This window comes from Schistocerca gregaria, unplaced genomic scaffold, assembly GCF_023897955.1.
Source record: "Schistocerca gregaria isolate iqSchGreg1 unplaced genomic scaffold, iqSchGreg1.2 ptg000420l, whole genome shotgun sequence".
NCBI classification, from domain to species: domain Eukaryota; kingdom Metazoa; phylum Arthropoda; class Insecta; order Orthoptera; family Acrididae; genus Schistocerca; species Schistocerca gregaria.
The window spans coordinates 76,876-94,459 of record NW_026061851.1 but is presented as its reverse complement, the minus strand read 5'-3'; the positions used below and the strand labels follow the sequence as shown (position 1 = coordinate 94,459).

The window sequence follows — 17,584 nt, the reverse complement described above, 5'->3', positions numbered from 1 at the left end:
TCGCCATAGCTGCAAATATTAGCCGGTAATATGAAGTGTTGTCAGCTAAAGTCTGATGATGCAGACGACCGTAAGGACGAAGTACCCAAGAGTACCGCTAGGCCGCGCCTCTTTAGCTCAGTGGTAGAGCACTGGTCTAATAAACCAGGTGTCGTAAGTTCCATCCTCACAGGAGAAAGATGAATTTTGGAAATCAGTTGCGCGTCGTGGCCGTATAGCAAACAGTACCTGTGATGACGAACAATTAGCGACAGGCGTTTTTTTAAGAATTACTTTCAGATGCGATTAAGGCGAATGGCGCACATAAAGCATTTGCCAAAGCGGTACAGCATAAGGTGGGACGAGGCAGTCTGAATTACATTTTATAGATGTATTTCTCACATATCTCAGAGCCTCTCGCGATATTCGTCGTCGTCGTCGTCGTCGTCGCCGCCGCCGCCGCTTCTGCAGAAGTAGCAAATGGCAATCGTAGCAAATGCGGCGAGGGTCGCCCTGCCTTCGATTCCGAATGCACAAAGTGTGTGGTCTTGTTTCTCAGTCTATATTTGGTCGGTCTCGTCAGAGGTTGAATGTAACGAATGGGTGGGAAAGAGCAAGGGGCAGCGGCTGTGTAGAACGAAAACACAAATCCTCAGGGGTGTGAGCGTTTCGAGATGAGTCGTATACATGTAAATTTTGGTCGTCAGTGACCGTGTGGCCTAATGGATAAGGCGTCGGACTTCGGATCTGAAGATTACAGGTTCGAATGCTGTCACGCTTGTGTTTTTCCAGTTCTGAAAAAGAAACATAACGTTTTAATGTAGCAATTGAGCAGTACGAAACCGTCTGAATGTTACTGTTGACCATTTTTTGCTTGGAGATGCTCTTGAGCTTGAAACACACACAACAAGACCGGTGTTAACTAGCGAAATGGTCGGCAGAGTGCCGACACAGCGAGTTTTGACTATCACTTGCACATCTAAAACAACGTCGGAAAGTAACTCGTTCGGCTTTTGAGTCACATAAAGTATGTGCGTTAATTTTGACGCCACTAGCTCTGCATGTTGTCATGCAATTTCTTTACCTCTCAGAAATGATTATGACATAAAAGTGAAGTACGTGACGAGTGTGACGTTAGGAAAACATTAGGCATCATGGAGAGATTCTGTATGGGACCACCCAACACAAACGAGTACTGTGTGACGTGCTACCCGGCAGGTATTCGCCGAGGTAGCCGGCTAGCTCAGTCGGTAGAGCATCAGACTCTTAATCCTAGGGTCGTGGGTCGAACCAGACGCTGGGCGGAACGGAATTTTCTTCCGCTGCAGGTGTAAATTACCGTTTTTCTGATTAACGAGATTTAATGGAAATAGCAACTTTAAACTTTGCCTACGTCTCTGTCAGTCGCAAGGAAGCTGTATTTGAAGGTGAAGGTGATTTTGTAGACATGTGTGAAAGACATGTTCTGAAATGCAAGTGTTGTTGTTTGGAGAGCACATCGGTTACGTGTCAGATGTGTAGCCAAGCAGTAATTTGTCGCCATAGCTGCAAATATTAGCCGGTAATATGAAGTGTTGTCAGCTAAAGTCTGATGATGCAGACGACCGTAAGGACGAAGTACCCAAGAGTACCGCTAGGCCGCGCCTCTTTAGCTCAGTGGTAGAGCACTGGTCTAATAAACCAGGGGTCGTAAGTTCCATCCTCACAGGAGAAAGATGAATTTTGGAAATCAGTTGCGCGTCGTGGCCGTATAGCAAACAGTACCTGTGATGACGAACAATTACCGACAGGCGTTTTTTTAAGAATCACTCTCAGATGCGATTAAGGCGAATGGCGCAGATAAAGCATTTGCCAAAGCGGTACAGCATAAGGTGGGACGAGGCAGTCTGAATTACATTTTATAGATGTATTTCTCACATATCTCAGAGCCTCTCGCGATATTCGTCGTCGTCGTCGGCGGCGGCGGCGGCGTCGCCGCCGCCGCCGCCGCTTCTGCAGAAGTAGCAAATGGCAATCGTAGCAAATGCGGCGAGGGACGCCCTGCCTTCGATTCCGAATGCACAAAGTGTGTGGTCTTGTTTCTCAGTCTATATTTGGTCGGTCTCGTCAGAGGTTGAATGTAACGAATGGGTGGGAAAGAGCAAGGGGCAGCGGCTGTGTAGAACGAAAACACAAATCCTCAGGGGTGTGAGCGTTTCGAGATGAGTCGTATACATGTAAATGTTGGTCGTCAGTGACCGTGTGGCCTAATGGATAAGGCGTCGGACTTCGGATCTGAAGATTACAGGTTCGAATGCTGTCACGCTTGTGTTTTTCCAATTCTGAAAAAGAAACATACCGTTTTAATGTAGCAATTGAGCAGTACGAAACCGTCTGAATGTTGCTGTTGACGATTTTTTGCTTGGAGATGCTCTTGAGCTTGAAACACACACAACAAGACCGGTGTTAACTAGCGAAATGGTCGGCAGAGTGCCGACACAGCGAGTTTTGACTATCACTTGCACATCTAAAACAACGTCGGAAAGTAACTCGTTCGGCTTTTGAGTCACATAAAGTATGTGCGTTAATTTTGACGCCACTAGCTCTGCATGTTGTCATGCAATTTCTTTACCTCTCAGAAATGATTATGACATAAAAGTGAAGTACGTGACGAGTGTGACGTTAGGAAAACATTAGGCATCATGGAGAGATTCTGTATGGGACCACCCAACACAAACGAGTACTGTGTGACGTGCTACCCGGCAGGTATTCGCCGAGGTAGCCGGCTAGCTCAGTCGGTAGAGCATCAGACTCTTAATCCCAGGGTCGTGGGTTCGAGCCAGACGCTGGGCGGAACGGAATTTTCTTCCGCTGCAGGTGTAAATTACCGTTTTTCTGATTAACGAGATTTAATGGAAATAGCAACTTTAAACTTTGCCTACGTCTCTGTCAGTCGCAAGGAAGCTGTATTTGAAGGTGAAGGTGATTTTGTAGACATGTGTGAAAGACATGTTCTGAAATGCAAGTGTTGTTGTTTGGAGAGCACATCGGTTACGTGTCAGATGTGTAGCCAAGCAGTAATTTGTCGCCATAGCTGCAAATATTAGCCGGTAATATGAAGTGTTGTCAGCTAAAGTCTGATGATGCAGACGACCGTAAGGACGAAGTACCCAAGAGTACCGCTAGGCCGCCCCTCTTTAGCTCAGTGGTAGAGCACTGGTCTAATAAACCAGGGGTCGTAAGTTCCATCCTCACAGGAGAAAGATGAATTTTGGAAATCAGTTGCGCGTCGTGGCCGTATAGCAAACAGTACCTGTGATGACGAACAATTAGCGACAGGCGTTTTTTTAAGAATCACTCTCAGATGCGATTAAGGCGAATGGCGCAGATAAAGCATTTGCCAAAGCGGTACAGCATAAGGTGGGACGAGGCAGTCTGAATTACATTTTATAGATGTATTTCTCACATATCTCAGAGCCTCTCGCGATATTCGTCGTCGTCGTCGGCGGCGGCGGCGGCGTCGCCGCCGCCGCCGCCGCTTCTGCAGAAGTAGCAAATGGCAATCGTAGCAAATGCGGCGAGGGACGCCCTGCCTTCGATTCCGAATGCACAAAGTGTGTGGTCTTGTTTCACAGTCTATATTTGGTCGGTCTCGTCAGAGGTTGAATGTAACGAATGGGTGGGAAAGAGCAAGGGGCAGCGGCTGTGTAGAACGAAAACACAAATCCTCAGGGGTGTGAGCGTTTCGAGATGAGTCGTATACATGTAAATGTTGGTCGTCAGTGACCGTGTGGCCTAATGGATAAGGCGTCGGACTTCGGCTCTTAAGATTACAGGTTCGAATGCTGTCACGCTTGTGTTTTTCCAGTTCTGAAAAAGAAACATACCGTTTTAATGTAGCAATTGAGCAGTACGAAACCGTCTGAATGTTGCTGTTGACCATTTTTTGCTTGGAGATGCTCTTGAGCTTGAAACACACACAACAAGACCGGTGTTAACTAGCGAAATGGTCGGCAGAGTGCCGACACAGCGAGTTTTGACTATCACTTGCACATCTAAAACAACGTCGGAAAGTAACTCGTTCGGCTTTTGAGTCACATAAAGTATGTGCGTTAATTTTGACGCCACTAGCTCTGCATGTTGTCATGCAATTTCTTTACCTCTCAGAAATGATTATGACATAAAAGTGAAGTACGTGACGAGTGTGACGTTAGGAAAACATTAGGCATCATGGAGAGATTCTGTATGGGACCACCCAACCCAAACGAGTACTGTGTGACGTGCTACCCGGCAGGTATTCACCGAGGTAGCCGGCTAGCTCAGTCGGTAGAGCGTCAGACTCTTAATCCCAGCGTCGTGGGTTCGAGCCAGACGCTGGGCGGAACGGAATTTTGTTCCGCTGCAAGTGTAAATTACCGTTTTTCTGATTAACGAGATTTAATGGAAATAGCAACTTTAAACTTTGCCTACGTCTCTGTCAGTCGCAAGGAAGCTGTATTTGAAGGTGAAGGTGATTTTGTAGACATGTGTGAAAGACATGTTCTGAAATGCTAGTGTTGTTGTTTGGAGAGCACATCGGTTACGTGTCAGATGTGTAGTCAAGCAGTAATTTGTCGCCATAGCTGCAAATATTAGCCGGTAATATGAAGTGTTGTCAGCTAAAGTCTGATGATGCAGACGACCGTAAGGACGAAGTACCCAAGAGTACCGCTAGGCCGCGCCTCTTTAGCTCAGTGGTAGAGCACTGGTCTAATAAACCAGGGGTCGTAAGTTCCATCCTCACAGGTGAAAGATGAATTTTGGAAATCAGTTGCGCGTCGTGGCCGTATAGCAAACAGTACCTGTGATGACGAACAATTAGCGACAGGCGTTTTTTTAAGAATCACTCTCAGATGCGATTAAGGCGAATGGCGCAGATAAAGCATTTGCCAAAGCGGTACAGCATAAGGTGGGACGAGGCAGTCTGAATTACATTTTATAGATGTATTTCTCACATATCTCAGAGCCTCTCGCGATATTCGTCGTCGTCGTCGTCGTCGTCGTCGTCGCCGCCGCTTCAGCAGAAGTAGCAAATGGCAATCGTAGCAAATGCGGCGAGGGACGCCCTGCCTTCGATTCCGAATGCACAAAGTGTGTGGTCTTGTTTCACAGTCTATATTTGGTCGGTCTCGTCAGAGGTTGAATGTAACGAATGGGTGGGAAAGAGCAAGGGGCAGCGGCTGTGTAGAACGAAAACACAAATCCTCAGGGGTGTGAGCGTTTCGAGATGAGTCGTGTACATGTAAATGTTGGTCGTTAGTGACCGTGTGGCCTAATGGATAAGGCGTCGGACTTCGGATCTGAAGATTACAGGTTCGAATGCTGTCACGTATGTGTTTTTCCAGTTCTGAAAAAGAAACATAACGTTTTAATGTAGCAATTGAGCAGTACGAAACCGTCTGAATGTTGCTGTTGACCATTTTTTGCTTGGAGATGCTCTTGAGCTTGAAACACACACAACAAGACCGGTGTTAACTAGCGAAATGGTCGGCAGAGTGCCGACACAGCGAGTTTTGACTATCACTTGCACATCTAAAACAACGTCGGAAAGTAACTCGTTCGGCTTTTGAGTCACATAAAGTATGTGCGTTAATTTTGACGCGACTAGCTGTGCATGTTGTCATGCAATTTCTTTACCTCTCAGAAATGATTATGACATAAAAGTGAAGTACGTGACGAGTGTGACGTTAGGAAAACATTAGGCATCATGGAGAGATTCTGTATGGGACCACCCAACACAAACGAGTACTGTGTGACGTGCTACCCGGCAGGTATTCACCGAGGTAGCCGGCTAGCTCAGTCGGTAGAGCGTATCCCAGGGTCGTGGGTTCGAGCCAGACGCTGGGCGGAACGGAATTTTCTTCCGCTGCAGGTGTAAATTACCGTTTTTCTGATTAACGAGATTTAATGGAAATAGCAACTTTAAACTTTGCCTACGTCTCTGTCAGTCGCAAGGAATCTGTATTTGAAGGTGAAGGTGATTTTGTAGACATGTGTGAAAGACATGTTCTGAAATGCAAGTGTTGTTGTTTGGAGAGCACATCGGTTACGTGTCAGATGTGTAGCCAAGCAGTAATTTGTCGCCATAGCTGCAAATATTAGCCGGTAATATGAAGTGTTGTCAGCTAAAGTCTGATGATGCAGACGACCGTAAGGACGAAGTACCCAAGAGTACCGCTAGGCCGCGCCTCTTTAGCTCAGTGGTAGAGCACTGGTCTAATAAACCAGCGGTCGTAAGTTCCATCCTCACAGGAGAAAGATGAATTTTGGAAATCAGTTGCGCGTCGTGGCCGTATAGCAAACAGTACCTGTGATGACGAACAATTAGCGACAGGCGTTTTTTTAAGAATTACTTTCAGATGCGATTAAGGCGAATGGCGCAGATAAAGCATTTGCCAAAGCGGTACAGCATAAGGTGGGACGAGGCAGTCTGAATTACATTTTATAGATGTATTTCTCACATATCTCAGAGCCTCTCGCGATATTCGTCGTCGTCGTCGTCGTCGTCGCCGCCGCCGCTTCTGCAGAAGTAGCAAATGGCAATCGTAGCAAATGCGGCGAGGGACGCCCTGCCTTCGATTCCGAATGCACAAAGTGTGTGGTCTTGTTTCACAGTCTATATTTGGTCGGTCTCGTCAGAGGTTGAATGTAACGAATGGGTGGGAAAGAGCAAGGGGCAGCGGCTGTGTAGAACGAAAACACAAATCCTCAGGGGTGTGAGCGTTTCGAGATGAGTCGTATACATGTAAATGTTGGTCGTTAGTGACCGTGTGGCCTAATGGATAAGGCGTCGGACTTCGGATCTGAAGATTACAGGTTCGAATGCTGTCACGCATGTGTTTTTCCAGTTCTGAAAAAGAAACATAACGTTTTAATGTAGCAATTGAGCAGTACGAAACCGTCTGAATGTTGCTGTTGACCATTTTTTGCTTGGAGATGCTCTTGAGCTTGAAACACACACAACAAGACCGGTGTTAACTAGCGAAATGGTCGGCAGAGTGCCGACACAGCGAGTTTTGACTATCACTTGCACATCTAAAACAACGTCGGAAAGTAACTCGTTCGGCTTTTGAGTCACATAAAGTATGTGCGTTAATTTTGACGCGACTAGCTGTGCATGTTGTCATGCAATTTCTTTACCTCTCAGAAATGATTATGACATAAAAGTGAAGTACGTGACGAGTGTGACGTTAGGAAAACATTAGGCATCATGGAGAGATTCTGTATGGGACCACCCAACACAAACGAGTACTGTGTGACGTGCTACCCGGCAGGTATTCACCGAGGTAGCCGGCTAGCTCAGTCGGTAGAGCGTATCCCAGGGTCGTGGGTTCGAGCCAGACGCTGGGCGGAACGGAATTTTCTTCCGCTGCAGGTGTAAATTACCGTTTTTCTGATTAACGAGATTTAATGGAAATAGCAACTTTAAACTTTGCCTACGTCTCTGTCAGTCGCAAGGAATCTGTATTTGAAGGTGAAGGTGATTTTGTAGACATGTGTGAAAGACATGTTCTGAAATGCAAGTGTTGTTGTTTGGAGAGCACATCGGTTACGTGTCAGATGTGTAGCCAAGCAGTAATTTGTCGCCATAGCTGCAAATATTAGCCGGTAATATGAAGTGTTGTTAGCTAAAGTCTGATGATGCAGACGACCGTAAGGACGAAGTACCCAAGAGTACCGCTAGGCCGCGCTTCTTTAGCTCAGTGGTAGAGCACTGGTCTAATAAACCAGGTGTCGTAAGTTCCATCCTCACAGGAGAAAGATGAATTTTGGAAATCAGTTGCGCGTCGTGGCCGTATAGCAAACAGTACCTGTGATGACGAACAATTAGCGACAGGCGTTTTTTTAAGAATTACTTTCAGATGCGATTAAGGCGAATGGCGCACATAAAGCATTTGCCAAAGCGGTACAGCATAAGGTGGGACGAGGCAGTCTGAATTACATTTTATAGATGTATTTCTCACATATCTCAGAGCCTCTCGCGATATTCGTCGTCGTCGTCGTCGTCGTCGTCGCCGCCGCCGCCGCTTCTGCAGAAGTAGCAAATGGCAATCGTAGCAAATGCGGCGAGGGTCGCCCTGCCTTCGATTCCGAATGCACAAAGTGTGTGGTCTTGTTTCTCAGTCTATATTTGGTCGGTCTCGTCAGAGGTTGAATGTAACGAATGGGTGGGAAAGAGCAAGGGGCAGCGGCTGTGTAGAACGAAAACACAAATCCTCAGGGGTGTGAGCGTTTCGAGATGAGTCGTATACATGTAAATGTTGGTCTTCAGTGACCGTGTGGCCTAATGGATAAGGCGTCGGACTTCGGATCTGAAGATTACAGGTTCGAATGCTGTCACGCTTGTGTTTTTCCAGTTCTGAAAAAGAAACATAACGTTTTAATGTAGCAATTGAGCAGTACGAAACCGTTTGAATGTTGCTGTTGACCAATTTTTGCTTGGAGATGCTCTTGAGCTTGAAACACACACAACAAGACCGGTGTTAACTAGCGAAATGGTCGGCAGAGTGCCGACACAGCGAGTTTTGACTATCACTTGCACATCTAAAACAACGTCGGAAAGTAACTCGTTCGGCTTTTGAGTCACATAAAGTATGTGCGTTAATTTTGACGCCACTAGCTCTGCATGTTGTCATGCAATTTCTTTACCTCTCAGAAATGATTATGACATAAAAGTGAAGTACGTGACGAGTGTGACGTTAGGAAAACATTAGGCATCATGGAGAGATTCTGTATGGGATCACCCAACACAAACGAGTACTGTGTGACGTGCTACCCGGCAGGTATTCACCGAGGTAGCCGGCTAGCTCAGTCGATAGAGCATCAGACTCTTAATCCCAGGGTCGTGGGTTCGAGCCAGACGCTGGGCGGAACGGAATTTTGTTCCGCTGCAGGTGTAAATTACCGTTTTTCTGATTAACGAGATTTAATGGAAATAGCAACTTTAAACTTTGCCTACGTCTCTGTCAGTCGCAAGGAAGCTGTATTTGAAGGTGAAGGTGATTTTGTAGACATGTGTGAAAGACATGTTCTGAAATGCAAGTGTTGTTGTTTGGAGAGCACATCGGTTACGTGTCAGATGTGTAGCCAAGCAGTAATTTGTCGCCACAGCTGCAAATATTAGCCGGTAATATGAAGTGTTGTCAGCTAAAGTCTGATGATGCAGACGACCGTAAGGACGAAGTACCCAAGAGTACCGCTAGGCCGCGCCTCTTTAGCTCAGTGGTAGAGCACTGGTCTAATAAACCAGCGGTCGTAAGTTCCATCCTCACAGGAGAAAGATGAATTTTGGAAATCAGTTGCGCGTCGTGGCCGTATAGCAAACAGTACCTGTGATGACGAACAATTAGCGACAGGCGTTTTTTTAAGAATCACTCTCAGATGCGATTAAGGCGAATGGCGCAGATAAAGCATTTGCCAAAGCGGTACAGCATAAGGTGGGACGAGGCAGTCTGAATTACATTTTATAGATGTATTTCTCACATATCTCAGAGCCTCTCGCGATATTCGTCGTCGTCGTCGTCGGCGGCGGCGGCGGCGTCGCCGCCGCCGCCGCTTCTGCAGAAGTAGCAAATGGCAATCGTAGCAAATGCGGCGAGGGACGCCCTGCCTTCGATTCCGAATGCACAAAGTGTGTGGTCTTGTTTCACAGTCTATATTTGGTCGGTCTCGTCAGAGGTTGAATGTAACGAATGGGTGGGAAAGAGCAAGGGGCAGCGGCTGTGTAGAACGAAAACACAAATCCTCAGGGGTGTGAGCGTTTCGAGATGAGTCGTATACATGTAAATGTTGGTCGTCAGTGACCGTGTGGCCTAATGGATAAGGCGTCGGACTTCGGATCTGAAGATCACACGTTCGAATGCTGTCACGCTTGTGTTTTTCCAGTTCTGAAAAAGAAACATAACGTTTTAATGTAGCAATTGAGCAGTACGAAACCGTCTGAATGTTGCTGTTGACCATTTTTTGCTTGGAGATGCTCTTGAGCTTGAAACACACACAACAAGACCGGTGTTAACTAGCGAAATGGTCGGCAGAGTGCCGACACAGCGAGTTTTGACTATCACTTGCACATCTAAAACAACGTCGGAAAGTAACTCGTTCGGCTTTTGAGTCACATAAAGTATGTGCGTTAATTTTGACGCCACTAGCTCTGCATGTTGTCATGCAATTTCTTTACCTCTCAGAAATGATTATGACATAAAAGTGAAGTACGTGACGAGTGTGACGTTAGGAAAACATTAGGCATCATGGAGAGATTCTGTATGGGACCACCCAACACAAACGAGTACTGTGTGACGTGCTACCCGGCAGGTATTCATACGAGGTAGCCGGCTAGCTCAGTCGGTAGAGTGTCAGACTCTTACTCCCAGGGTCGTGGGTTCGAGCCAGACGCTGGGCGGAACGGAATTTTGTTCCACTGCAGGTGTAAATTACCGTTTTTCTGATTAACGAGATTTAATGGAAATAGCAACTTTAAACTTTGCCTACGTCTCTGTCAGTCGCAAGGAAGCTGTATTTGAAGGTGAAGGTGATTTTGTAGACATGTGTGAAAGACATGTTCTGAAATGCAAGTGTTGTTGTTTGGAGAGCACATCGGTTACGTGTCAGATGTGTAGTCAAGCAGTAATTTGTCGCCATAGCTGCAAATATTAGCCGGTAATATGAAGTGTTGTCAGCTAAAGTCTGATGATGCAGACGACCGTAAGGACGAAGTACCCAAGAGTACCGCTAGGCCGCGCCTCTTTAGCTCAGTGGTAGAGCACTGGTCTAATAAACCAGCGGTCGTAAGTTCCATCCTCACAGGAGAAAGATGAATTTTGGAAATCAGTTGCGCGTCGTGGCCGTATAGCAAACAGTACCTGTGATGACGAACAATTAGCGACAGGCGTCTTTTTAAGAATCACTCTCAGATGCGATTAAGGCGAATGGCGCAGATAAAGCATTTGCCAAAGCGGTACAGCATAAGGTGGGACGAGGCAGTCTGAATTACATTTTATAGATGTATTTCTCACATATCTCAGAGCCTCTCGCGATATTCGTCGTCGTCGTCGTCGTCGTCGTCGTCGTCGTCGTCGTCGTCGCCGCCGCCGCCGCTTCTACAGAAGTAGCAAATGGCAATCGTAGCAAATGCGGCGAGGGACGCCCTGCCTTCGATTCCGAATGCACAAAGTGTGGTCTTGTTTCACAGTCTATATTTGGTCGGTCTCGTCAGAGGTTGAATGTAACGAATGGGTGGGAAAGAGCAAGGGGCAGCGGCTGTGTAGAACGAAAACACAAATCCTCAGGGGTGTGAGCGTTTCGAGATGAGTCGTATACATGTAAATGTTGGTCGTCAGTGACCGTGTGGCCTAATGGATAAGGCGTCGGACTTCGGATCTGAAGATCACACGTTCGAATGCTGTCACGTTTGTGTTTTTCCAGTTCTGAAAAAGAAACATAACGTTTTAATGTAGCAATTGAGCAGTACGAAACCGTCTGAATGTTGCTGTTGACCATTTTTTGCTTGGAGATGCTCTTGAGCTTGAAACACACACAACAAGACCGGTGTTAACTAGCGAAATGGTCGGCAGAGTGCCGACACAGCGAGTTTTGACTATCACTTGCACATCTAAAACAACGTCGGAAAGTAACTCGTTCGGCTTTTGAGTCACATAAAGTATGTGCGTTAATTTTGACGCCACTAGCTCTGCATGTTGTCATGCAATTTCTTTACCTCTCAGAAATGATTATGACATAAAAGTGAAGTACGTGACGAGTGTGACGTTAGGAAAACATTAGGCATCATGGAGAGATTCTGTATGGGACCACCCAACACAAACGAGTACTGTGTGACGTGCTACCCGGCAGGTGTTCATACGAGGTAGCCGGCTAGCTCAGTCGGTAGAGCGTCAGACTCTTAATCCCACGGTCGTGGGTTCGAGCCAGACGCTGGGCGGAACGGAATTTTGTTCCACTGCAGGTGTAAATTACCGTTTTTCTGATTAACGAGATTTAATGGAAATAGCAACTTTAAACTTTGCCTACGTCTCTGTCAGTCGCAAGGAAGCTGTATTTGCAGGTGAAGGTGATTTTGTAGACATGTGTGAAAGACATGTTCTGAAATGCAAGTGTTGTTGTTTGGAGAGCACATCGGTTACGTGTCAGATGTGTAGTCAAGCAGTAATTTGTCGCCATAGCTGCAAATATTAGCCGGTAATATGAAGTGTTGTCAGCTAAAGTCTGATGATGCAGACGACCGTAAGGACGAAGTACCCAAGAGTACCGCTAGGCCGCGCCTCTTTAGCTCAGTGGTAGAGCACTGGTCTAATAAACCAGCGGTCGTAAGTTCAATCCTCACAGGAGAAAGATGAATTTTGGAAATCAGTTGCGCGTCGTGGCCGTATAGCAAACAGTACCTGTGATGACGAACAATTAGCGACAGGCGTCTTTTTAAGAATCACTCTCAGATGCGATTAAGGCGAATGGCGCAGATAAAGCATTTGCCAAAGCGGTACAGCATAAGGTGGGACGAGGCAGTCTGAATTACATTTTATAGATGTATTTCTCACATATCTCAGAGCCTCTCGCGATATTCGTCGTCGTCGTCGTCGTCGTCGTCGTCGCCGCCGCCGCCGCCGCCGCCGCTTCTACAGAAGTAGCAAATGGCAATCGTAGCAAATGCGGCGAGGGACGCCCTGCCTTCGATTCCGAATGCACAAAGTGTGGTCTTGTTTCACAGTCTATATTTGGTCGGTCTCGTCAGAGGTTGAATGTAACGAATGGGTGGGAAAGAGCAAGGGGCAGCGGCTGTGTAGAACGAAAACACAAATCCTCAGGGGTGTGAGCGTTTCGAGATGAGTCGTATACATGTAAATGTTGGTCGTCAGTGACCGTGTGGCCTAATGGATAAGGCGTCGCACTTCGGATCTGAAGATTACAGGTTCGAATGCTGTCACGCTTGTGTTTTTCCAGTTCTGAAAAAGAAACATAACGTTTTAATGTAGCAATTGAGCAGTACGAAACCGTCTGAATGTTGCTGTTGACCATTTTTTGCTTGGAGATGCTCTTGAGCTTGAAACACACACAACAAGACCGGTGTTAACTAGCGAAATGGTCGGCAGAGTGCCGACACAGCGAGTTTTGACTATCACTTGCACATCTAAAACAACGTCGGAAAGTAACTCGTTCGGCTTTTGAGTCACATAAAGTATGTGCGTTAATTTTGACGCCACTAGCTGTGCATGTTGTCATGCAATTTCTTTACCTCTCAGAAATGATTATGACATAAAAGTGAAGTACGTGACGAGTGTGACGTTAGGAAAACATTAGGCATCATGGAGAGATTCTGTATGGGACCACCCAACACAAACGAGTACTGTGTGACGTGCTACCCGGCAGGTATTCACCGAGGTAGCCGGCTAGCTCAGTCGGTAGAGCGTCGGACTCTTAATCCCAGGGTCGTGGGTTCGAGCCAGACGCTGGGCGGAACGGAATTTTCTTCCGCTGCAGGTGTAAATTACCGTTTTTCTGATTAACGAGATTTAATGGAAATAGCAACTTTAAACTTTGCCTACGTCTCTGTCAGTCGCAAGGAATCTGTATTTGAAGGTGAAGGTGATTTTGTAGACATGTGTGAAAGACATGTTCTGAAATGCAAGTGTTGTTGTTTGGAGAGCACATCGGTTACGTGTCAGATGTGTAGCCAAGCAGTAATTTGTCGCCATAGCTGCAAATATTAGCCGGTAATATGAAGTGTTGTCAGCTAAAGTCTGATGATGCAGACGACCGTAAGGACGAAGTACCCAAGAGTACCGCTAGGCCGCGCCTCTTTAGCTCAGTGGTAGAGCACTGGTCTAATAAACCAGGTGTCGTAAGTTCCATCCTCACAGGAGAAAGATGAATTTTGGAAATCAGTTGCGCGTCGTGGCAGTATAGCAAACAGTACCTGTGATGACGAACAATTAGCGACAGGCGTTTTTTTAAGAATTACTTTCAGATGCGATTAAGGCGAATGGCGCAGATAAAGCATTTGCCAAAGCGGTACAGCATAAGGTGGGACGAGGCAGTCTGAATTACATTTTATAGATGTATTTCTCACATATCTCAGAGCCTCTCGCGATATTCGTCGTCGTCGTCGTCGTCGCCGCCGCCGCCGCTTCTGCAGAAGTAGCAAATGGCAATCGTAGCAAATGCGGCGAGGGTCGCCCTGCCTTCGATTCCGAATGCACAAAGTGTGTGGTCTTGTTTCTCAGTCTATATTTGGTCGGTCTCGTCAGAGGTTGAATGTAACGAATGGGTGGGAAAGAGCAAGGGGCAGCGGCTGTGTAGAACGAAAACACAAATCCTCAGGGGTGTGAGCGTTTCGAGATGAGTCGTATACATGTAAATGTTGGTCGTCAGTGACCGTGTGGCCTAATGGATAAGGCGTCGGACTTCGGATCTGAAGATTACAGGTTCGAATGCTGTCACGCTTGTGTTTTTCCAGTTCTGAAAAAGAAACATAACGTTTTAATGTAGCAATTGAGCAGTACGAAACCGTCTGAATGTTGCTGTTGACCATTTTTTGCTTGGAGATGCTCTTGAGCTTGAAACACACACAACAAGACCGGTGTTAACTAGCGAAATGGTCGGCAGAGTGCCGACACAGCGAGTTTTGACTATCACTTGCACATCTAAAACAACGTCGGAAAGTAACTCGTTCGGCTTTTGAGTCACATAAAGTATGTGCGTTAATTTTGACGCCACTAGCTGTGCATGTTGTCATGCAATTTCTTTACCTCTCAGAAATGATTATGACATAAAAGTGAAGTACGTGACGAGTGTGACGTTAGGAAAACATTAGGCATCATGGAGAGATTCTGTATGGGACCACCCAACACAAACGAGTACTGTGTGACGTGCTACCCGGCAGGTATTCACCGAGGTAGCCGGCTAGCTCAGTCGGTAGAGCGTCGGACTCTTAATCCCAGCGTCGTGGGTTCGAGCCACACGCTGGGCGGAACGGAATTTTGTTCCGCTGCAGGTGTAAATTACCGTTTTTCTGATTAACGAGATTTAATGGAAATAGCAACTTTAAACTTTGCCTACGTCTCTGTCAGTCGCAAGGAATCTGTATTTGAAGGTGAAGGTGATTTTGTAGACATGTGTGAAAGACATGTTCTGAAATGCAAGTGTTGTTGTTTGGAGAGCACATCGGTTACGTGTCAGATGTGTAGCCAAGCAGTAATTTGTCGCCATAGCTGCAAATATTAGCCGGTAATATGAAGTGTTGTCAGCTAAAGTCTGATGATGCAGACGACCGTAAGGACGAAGTACCCAAGAGTGCCGCTAGGCCGCGCCTCTTTAGCTCAGTGGTAGAGCACTGGTCTAATAAACCAGGTGTCGTAAGTTCCATCCTCACAGGAGAAAGATGAATTTTGGAAATCAGTTGCGCGTCGTGGCCGTATAGCAAACAGTACCTGTGATGACGAACAATTAGCGACAGGCGTTTTTTTAAGAATTACTTTCAGATGCGATTAAGGCGAATGGCGCAGATAAAGCATTTGCCAAAGCGGTACAGCATAAGGTGGGACGAGGCAGTCTGAATTACATTTTATAGATGTATTTCTCACATATCTCAGAGCCTCTCGCGATATTCGTCGTCGTCGTCGTCGTCGTCGCCGCCGCCGCCGCTTCTGCAGAAGTAGCAAATGGCAATCGTAGCAAATGCGGCGAGGGTCGCCCTGCCTTCGATTCCGAATGCACAAAGTGTGTGGTCTTGTTTCTCAGTCTATATTTGGTCGGTCTCGTCAGAGGTTGAATGTAACGAATGGGTGGGAAAGAGCAAGGGGCAGCGGCTGTGTAGAACGAAAACACAAATCCTCAGGGGTGTGAGCGTTTCGAGATGAGTCGTATACATGTAAATGTTGGTCGTCAGTGACCGTGTGGCCTAATGGATACGGCGTCGGACTTCGGATCTAAAGATTACAGGTTCGAATGCTGTCACGCTTGTGTTTTTCCAGTTCTGAAAAAGAAACATAACGTTTTAATGTAGCAATTGAGCAGTACGAAACCGTCTGAATGTTGCTGTTGACCATTTTTTGCTTGGAGATGCTCTTGAGCTTGAAACACACACAACAAGACCGGTGTTAACTAGCGAAATGGTCGGCAGAGTGCCGACACAGCGAGTTTTGACTATCACTTGCACATCTAAAACAACGTCGGAAAGTAACTCGTTCGGCTTTTGAGTCACATAAAGTATGTGCGTTAATTTTGACGCCACTAGCTCTGCATGTTGTCATGCAATTTCTTTACCTCTCAGAAATGATTATGACATAAAAGTGAAGTACGTGACGAGTGTGACGTTAGGAAAACATTAGGCATCTTGGAGAGATTCTGTATGGGACCACCCAACACAAACGAGTACTGTGTGACGTGCTACCTGGCAGTCATTCACCGAGGTAGCCGGCTAGCTCAGTCAGTAGAGCGTCAGACTCTTAATCCCAGGGTCGTGGGTTCGAGCCAGACGCTGGGCGGAACGGAATTTTGTTCCGCTGCAGGTGTAAATTACCGTTTTTCTGATTAACGAGATTTAATGGAAATAGCAACTTTAAACTTTGCCTACGTCTCTGTCAGTCGCAAGGAAGCTGTATTTGAAGGTGAAGGTGATTTTGTAGACATGTGTGAAAGACATGTTCTGAAATGCAAGTGTTGTTGTTTGGAGAGCACATCGGTTACGTGTCAGATGTGTAGCCAAGCAGTAATTTGTCGCCATAGCTGCAAATATTAGCCGGTAATATGAAGTGTTGTCAGCTAAAGTCTGATGATGCAGACGACCGTAAGGACGAAGTACCCAAGAGTACGGCTAGGCCGCGCCTCTTTAGCTCAGTGGTAGAGCACTGGTCTAATAAACCAGGGGTCGTAAGTTCCATCCTCACAGGAGAAAGATGAATTTTGGAAATTAGTTGCGCGTCGTGGCCGTATAGCAAACAGTACCTGTGATGACGAACAATTAGCGACAGGCGTTTTTTTAAGAATCACTCTCAGATGCGATTAAGGCGAATGGCGCAGATAAAGCATTTGCCAAAGCGGTACAGCATAAGGTGGGACGAGGCAGTCTGAATTACATTTTATAGATGTATTTCTCACATATCTCAGAGCCTCTCGCGATATTCGTCGTCGTCGTCGTCGTCGCCGCCGCCGCCGCCGCCGCCGCTTCTGCAGAAGTAGCAAATGGCAATCGTAGCAAATGCGGCGAGGGACGCCCTGCCTTCGATTCCGAATGCACAAAGTGTGTGGTCTTGTTTCTCAGTCTATATTTGGTCGGTCTCGTCAGAGGTTGAATGTAACGAATGGGTGGGAAAGAGCAAGGGGCAGCGGCTGTGTAGAACGAAAACACAAATCCTCAGGGGTGTGAGCGTTTCGAGATGAGTCGTATACATGTAAATGTTGGTCGTCAGTGACCGTGTGGCCTAATGGATAAGGCGTCGGACTTCGGATCTGAAGATTACAGGTTCGAATGCTGTCACGCTTGTGTTTTTCCAGTTCTGAAAAAGAAACATAACGTTTTAATGTAGCAATTGAGCAGTACGAAACCGTCTGAATGTTGCTGTTGACCATTTTTTGCTTG

At 46.6% G+C, this 17,584-nt stretch overlaps 2 non-coding genes across 2 annotated transcripts; both read left to right on the top strand.

Moving 5' to 3' along the window:
- Positions 1 to 12,270: 12,270 nt before the first annotated feature.
- Trnai-aau (transfer RNA isoleucine (anticodon AAU)) lies at positions 12,271 to 12,342 on the top strand. Its single transcript has one exon. It is a non-coding gene; the product is annotated as a tRNA-Ile (tRNA).
- Positions 12,343 to 14,901: 2,559 nt separating this feature from the next.
- Trnak-cuu (transfer RNA lysine (anticodon CUU)) lies at positions 14,902 to 14,974 on the top strand. The gene has a single exon. It is a non-coding gene; the product is annotated as a tRNA-Lys (tRNA).
- Positions 14,975 to 17,584: the final 2,610 nt, after the last annotated feature.